Raw genomic sequence first — 6875 nt, 5'->3', positions numbered from 1 at the left:
ACGAGAGAAGTTGACGGCACTTTTGGTGCGATAATAATAAACCAGAATCAATGCGAAGAAATATTGGGGCAGCTACGCGCAAGTAGTGAGAAGACTGCCGAAAGAGCGGAGCTGGTAGCGTTTCCCTCCTCCTCACCCTCACTTCCCCTTCCACCCCCTTGCTTTACTACACGACACAAGGCTTTACTCTCTCCACTCCTTCTTTCCCTCCTCCTCACCCTTACATCTCTCCTCCTCACAATCACTTTCTTTTCCCATCCCCTTACTACACCACACTATACAAGGCTGTGCTATGCTCTGCTAGAGTGCCTGGCCAGCCAAATGGTTCGAAAACTAGAAGCAGCGCGAAAAAAAAAACGACGACAAAAATAGGAACGGACGACAAAATAGGAGGCGGATGTTCCTAGTGACTTGAAGGCTGTTTTAGGCAAGAGGCCAAAATTCAGTTATGAACCGCAATTATCAGGGCAGCAGTTTTTGGCCATGGCTAGAGATATGGCAGATAAGGTAGACGAACGGGAAAGGGACCATGCAACAAAGGAAGGCGTCGACTGTGTCATAAAGAATGCGCTCCCCCGGAAATCAACCAAGTTACTGTTCAAGCGTGTGGTGTCCTGGCTGAAGAGCAATAGCATGAATATCCTCCAATCCGACAAGGAAGGAATGTTTGTATTACTACCGGAAAGCCTCCTGGGAGAAAAGTCCGACGAAGCCATCGCGAATAACTTCAAGGTAGTGAACTTCGATCCAAAGAAGCGAAGGAGGGAAGCTCTCAAGCTACTTGGAGATCTTAATTTGGAGCATTTGAAGAAGATCACAAGAAAGACAGATTCTGGGTTCCTTGACGTGTTTTTTACGTGTAAAACGCACAAACCCACCTACCCGCTAAGGTTTCGTGGCAGTTGCATGTCGGAAGGTTCTTGCAAGGACATTTGAAGAAACTTTCGTTGAATGACCCTTACTTAGTGAAAAGTTCTGAGGATTTCGTGAACGAACTAAGCGGCACTTGTGTCACTAACGGAAACAGTGTGACGGCGTTTTCTGTAGACGTAGAAGATTTGTTTTATTCTCTTCCATGTGATGGTTTGCTAGCCGCTGTGCGGGAAAAAATCCGTGAAACAAATGAACAAGACTTCCAAATCTCAGCAGGCATAAATGTTGACAATTTTGTAACGCTTTTAGAATTTTATCTCAATTCAACAGCCATTAATCACAATGGTACTTTTTACATTCAACGCTCCGGCATTGGTATTGGTTCATCCATTTCGCCCATTCTCAGTGACATATTTTTATCTAGCGTTGACAACCGTATTTGCGCTGCGTTAAATGACTCTTCAGTCACTGGTATTTATCGCTACGTTGATGACTACCTCATTCTTTTAAAGAAACGTCCAGGTTACTGTTTTGGTGACGAAGTCCAAAATATTCTGGGCATTTTTAGGATGCTTGGAGGGGGACTGAAATTCACTTTTGAAACACCTAAGAATAATACCACACAGTTTTTGGACGTTAATATTTCCTTTCTTGGGTCTAATGAACATGTCTGCTGGGGGTATCGACTTAGATCTAAGAAAGGCATCCTTCCGTATGATAGTGCTCATTCCAAGCTTGTAAAAAGGGGAATCGCCATCACTTGCGTACAAAGTGCAATTAACAAATCATGTGAGCACCAAATGAAGTCTAGCCTAATGCATCAGACCGAAAGACTTAAATCATTCGGTTACCCTACTTCCGTCATCACAGCTATGAGTGAAACTTTGCTACAAAGATTGAAACGTTCAGGAAGAAAAACTGATGAGCAAGAAAAAGACAAGAGGCCGTTTCATGTGATACCATATGTGCACAGGCTATCGCATAACCTGAAGAAAGTGGCCAGCAGGCACCAAGTCAACCTCGTATTTTCTGCTCCTCGTAAACTTTCAACGCTGTGTAATGCTATGAAAGGTCGAAAACAAATGATATGTACTACTAACCATGAAACGAAGTTCACCAAGTGCACCTCTGATGTTGTTCATGAGATACCATTAAGTTGTGGGAGAGTGTACATCGGACAAACTGGGCAATGCTTTAATGATAGGGCCAGGCAACATAAGAACAATGTCACAAATGGCTATGGCAGCCATCTAGCCTCGCACTGTAAAAAATGCGCATGCACACCCAAGTTCGGGCAAACTAGTTTTTTTACGTTTGGAAAATCCAAAAAAGAAAGAGAAATCGTGGAAGCTTATTTTATCAATAAAGTTGGAGATAAGTGTGTCAGCGCGGCGTCACTTAGTTTAACTACTCATGAGAGATCTTTTCTCGATAAACACCTGCTAGTTTAGCAATACGCATGTCCGCAATCGTTGATTTTTTGTGGCGTTTTTTGTATGACAAGGCTTTTTTGGTGGCATAGCTATAAGTGGTGATTTTTCAATAAACATTCAGTTGGCAGTACAGCGCTAGTCCTGTTGTGTGTGTTCCTATTTTTGTCGTCGTTTTTTTCGCGCTGCTTCTAGTTTTCGCATCATCAACTGACTCGCCCAAACCTACAAGTTGTTGCTAACGCTGAATGGTTACGTCGCTCGCTTTCGGATCGTGGGTACGTGGATTCGAATCCCGTCTCGGCAAGAAATCCTTTAGATGCGAAGCATCTTATGGCGGAGTTCAATCCGGTGGTGGTGGTGGTGGTGGGGGTGGTGGTGTGCGGCGTGACCACCCTTACTGCGCGTGCGCAAACCCTCTCCACACACCTCGTCTCCACTCCCCTCTCACCCTCCCCCTCTCCTGCGCAACGCCGCGATGAGCGCCAGCGCATGCGCGTCCCCTCCCCCTCTCTCTCCTCTCCTACGCTCACCCCCCTCGCACGCCTGACGACCGCGTTCCCCGCTCGTCCTTTGAGAATTAACGGCCACGCTAGAGGGAAGACATGACGCGCGTAGCGTGCCTCTTCGCGTTCCACGACGCGAGGTCGGTAGCATGCCGAACGAACCCCAACGGAACGCGATCGTGCAAGTGCTCCGGCTTCGCATCGCCTCATGGTCCCCTTTAGCGGGAGATGGTGTACATTTTTCGCCAAAAATTTCTCTCCTTCTCTTTCTTTCTATATCTTTGTTTCCCCCTCTTTACTAGTTCTCTCGCCCATCAGAGTTATTGCATCCCACGCCCGACAAACCGTTGCTCGTGTTTTGGGAGCGAAGCACAATATGAAAAAGACGAAGAATAGGACCAAAAGAGGGCGTGCCGGTTAATGATGATGATAGTTTCTGTTCACGACTAATGAGGATTCTCCGAGCGTAAAGAGCTCCGCTGTTAAAAGCGAGTCCGCAAGAAACAAAAGACTGGACAGGATACGTGTCCAAACAAACGCTATCATTTCTGAAGGAAATTGTTCAAGGGTCGTTGCGAAGTTTTCTTGTTTAATGAACGAAACATTAGTGGCCTTTGCGGGTGTAACAACGACCTAGCTATTGCTGCCACGGGATCCTTACCATTTACTGTGACTATCTGAAGAGTAGGCGAGCTTATTCCGTGATAAAGGACTCTGTCCCGTACACGATAAACGAAGAAGGGCATTTGCAGAACTTTGTAAGCTTGATGCGAATACTAATTAATAATAATTTCTGTAGTTATTGCGTGCCAAGAACAATGGTACGATTTTGAGACACGATGTAGTCGAGGACTTAGGGTCAATTTTAGCCACCTGGGTTTCTTTGACGTGTACCAGTATTTAGGCACACGGCTGGTCTTTCCATTTCGCCCCCATCGAAATACGGCCGCCGAGGCTGCGAACCAGACCCGCGAGCTCGAGCTAAGCAGCGTAACACCTCAACCTGCTAGGTAACCACGGTGGCTGCCATGTGAATGGTAATCTCATTCATCTTATGCGCGAAGCAAGCGTTCGTTGAGTGACATTGCATTGTATGTGTTTACCTGAACTTTCATCATTTTTATATCACCCCCCTCCCCTTTTTTCCCCTCTCTCTTTTTTTTTCTTGCCTTCTTCAGGTGCACTACAATTGCTTTCCTTGCAACGACTGTAGCGACAGTGTTCTGTGCAGGGCGCTGTCATATAATCATGAGGAAAACATAAGCAATTTGCGCCTTTCAAAGCTGTGGCGTACATATTTCTGCTGGTGAGTGCCTTTTTTGTTTTTACCTATTGGAACTGTTAACAAAATAAACCGCGTTAACACATCTAGCAATGCAGAACACACATTGGGTATCCTAAAGTAAATATTAATTAGAGAGAGGGATGTTACGTGCGAAAACCACGTCCTGAGTGTGAGAAACGGCGTAATTGGAGGGATGAAAGGTTACTTTCGATAAACTGCGCTCTTAAACCTGCAGGCAATGCACGAAGCATGGGACCTTTTACATTTTGCATGCCTGCATTGAAGTGTCGGCACAGCCGCCGCCGGCATCCAACGCGCCACCGCAGTTCAGCGTCATGCCTGTTTATGTATGATTGATTACCCAGTATAACGTGTCTAACTGAATCGCTGCCCTTGACGGGTCGCTAAAATTGTAGGAATTACGAAGGTGTTTCGAAGCAGAATGTTACCGAGTCATATACATATATTTTTACGTTAGTGCAGACTTCCTACTAAGATAACAAATAATAATAAAAAAATAAGTATGTTTTTCGAGGTCATCGTGAGGCTTGCCAACGTAGCATATACCGTAGCGGTGGTTAGAAATGTAGAGCTGAAACATGCCCAGGAACGGCTCACTGCCCTCCGGGTAGACGATGTTGCGCCAGGTCTGGGCTACGGAGCGAACGATGCGGACGGTTACTTTCCTTCAAAGCGCGTAAGGCGACGCCCCATGTTTGCAAAGCGTTTCAACATCTCCGTCGGAAGCTGTTGGCTGCTCCTAACTCGTTCTCGGTGACCCGTGACGCAGACTTCTGGAAGACGTTGGTATGTACGCAACGCAAGCGTTTAAGCAGCCATGATACGTAAGCACTTGGGATAAATAGCATTGCGGCTTATCAGAGACTGCATTGACGGCTCCCGCGGTGCGGACGCTGCCAACACTGGGTTAAAACGATGCCAAGATGGCGACGATCGTTATCTTTGCGGGGCGAACGCACTGGCAAATCTGGCTCGGCTACGAAAAACGGTATCTGTTCCGGAGATCGCTTCAAGACACCCGCCCCGTGCGAACTGTTTTGGCAGTACAGACCCCTCGCTGCCTGTGTGAGCTTGAAGGCTACGCCGTATTGCGTATTACGACATAGAACTCAGCTTCGCGGAAGTGCAGGAGCACGTCAGAGCAGCAGTGCAAGGTCTCCATACATTATCCTAACCCTTTGCTGATGTGCCGGCAGACGAGCCGTGTGTAGACAAACGGCTTTATCCGTCCAGCTGTCCTTGGTCGCTGGTACGTCTCGGATACCGCTAATCCTTATACGTGGCTTCGCGAACCACCAGATAAGCCTACTGGCAGTCAGTCGCCGTAGTTGTTTCAAACACTAGTATTACACTCTTGCGTCTGCAGCTCTCTTGTTCGTTTTCTTCTTCTTTTCTGAATATGTATGCAATGACCTGCAGTTTCAGTATTCCACTTTCGGTCCTACATTTCACTTCTCTAACATTTAACTTCCAGATTTACTGTTCAATTCTTCCATGTTTGCATCCATTTCTTCATGTATGCCTTGTTACCGCGATAAATATATCGCTGAAGAGTGGTTGTACGTGATTTTTGGAAGTTTCGCATCTTGGATCCAGAGCGCGACACTCGACCGAAGGGAGAGAAAGAAACGCAAAATGAGAGAAAGGTGCGTGTTGCTGTCATTTGTCTTCCTTTTGCGATGGCCGTAGATCTAATATGTAAATATGTGTCTCTCTCTTTCTCGCCTTACCACCCCTGGTGCCAATTGTCATTGTCTGCTTGCCTTCGTAACTCATCTCTCTTCTGATTAAGAAGCCTCATTATTTCATTGTAAAGTTGCGCCTGGATGTGCATGACATTTGCTCTGCCATATAAATCTATCGTACCGGTAACCCCCCCCCCCCCCAAAAAAAAAAAAGCGAAAGGTATGAAGTAGTCGGGTCAGATCAGGTCAGCTTATTTCCTGAAAGGTTTCTTTATTATGCGCGTTTCATAAGAAGCGCGGCACAAGTGATTAACAACGTAATATTATGACATTTAAAAAAGGTGATTTCACTTTCCAGACTGAGGACTACGAACATGTGCATATAATATAAAAAAAACAAGTACACCTATTAGATTTTGCATCTGAACAAGAACGGACAATTAGTTTGTTAAGACTGAAGAAACATAAAGGGTGGAAACTTGTGCATATTGGTTGTTCATATTAAATGTACGAACAGCGCAACAAACGAGGACTAGTGAAAAGGAACACACACACAGCGGGATGAAAGGAAGCGCCGTGTGTGTTCTTCGCCTGTCCTTGTTCCTTGCGTTGTTCATACATTTACTATAAGGGAAACATTATCTGCGCGAACGTATGGGGGGCTATCGACAGAAACAACATGGTGGGGGAAGGGAACTGCAATCGAATGCTATTCAGAAAAAAAAAAAAAGAAAAAAGGGGAGAAGATAGCTGACAGTGTTTTACATTAGGATACTTTAAAAATAGAAAAAAAAATCTGTGCCTGCCAGGGATCGAACCTGGGACCTTCCGCGTGTTAGGCGGATGTGATAACCACTACACCACAAGCACAGCCGGTCATTCAATGATAGCGACAGGTATTGACCACGCTCTCATGCGGTGGCCTAGTTTTCCAACCGGTTGCATGGCCTCAGATCCCGTTCTTCGCTTTCACGGCGGACTGTAACGGATGATCCGGAAAGCTAGTGCCCTCTAACATGAGAGGTTCACACCAGCAAGAAATAGCTGCCTGCCCAGAGAACCGTCTCAGCCTCTA

General features: G+C 46.0%; 1 non-coding gene across 1 annotated transcript; it reads right to left on the bottom strand.

Moving 5' to 3' along the window:
• Positions 1–6597: 6597 nt before the first annotated feature.
• Positions 6598–6670, bottom strand: Trnav-aac (transfer RNA valine (anticodon AAC)). Its single transcript has one exon. It is a non-coding gene; the product is annotated as a tRNA-Val (tRNA).
• Positions 6671–6875: the final 205 nt, after the last annotated feature.

Source organism: Rhipicephalus sanguineus, chromosome 2 (genome assembly GCF_013339695.2).
Source record: "Rhipicephalus sanguineus isolate Rsan-2018 chromosome 2, BIME_Rsan_1.4, whole genome shotgun sequence".
Classification (NCBI taxonomy): domain Eukaryota; kingdom Metazoa; phylum Arthropoda; class Arachnida; order Ixodida; family Ixodidae; genus Rhipicephalus; species Rhipicephalus sanguineus.
The sequence above is the reverse complement of the archived record's forward strand: the minus strand, read 5'-3'. Positions and strand labels throughout refer to the sequence as shown.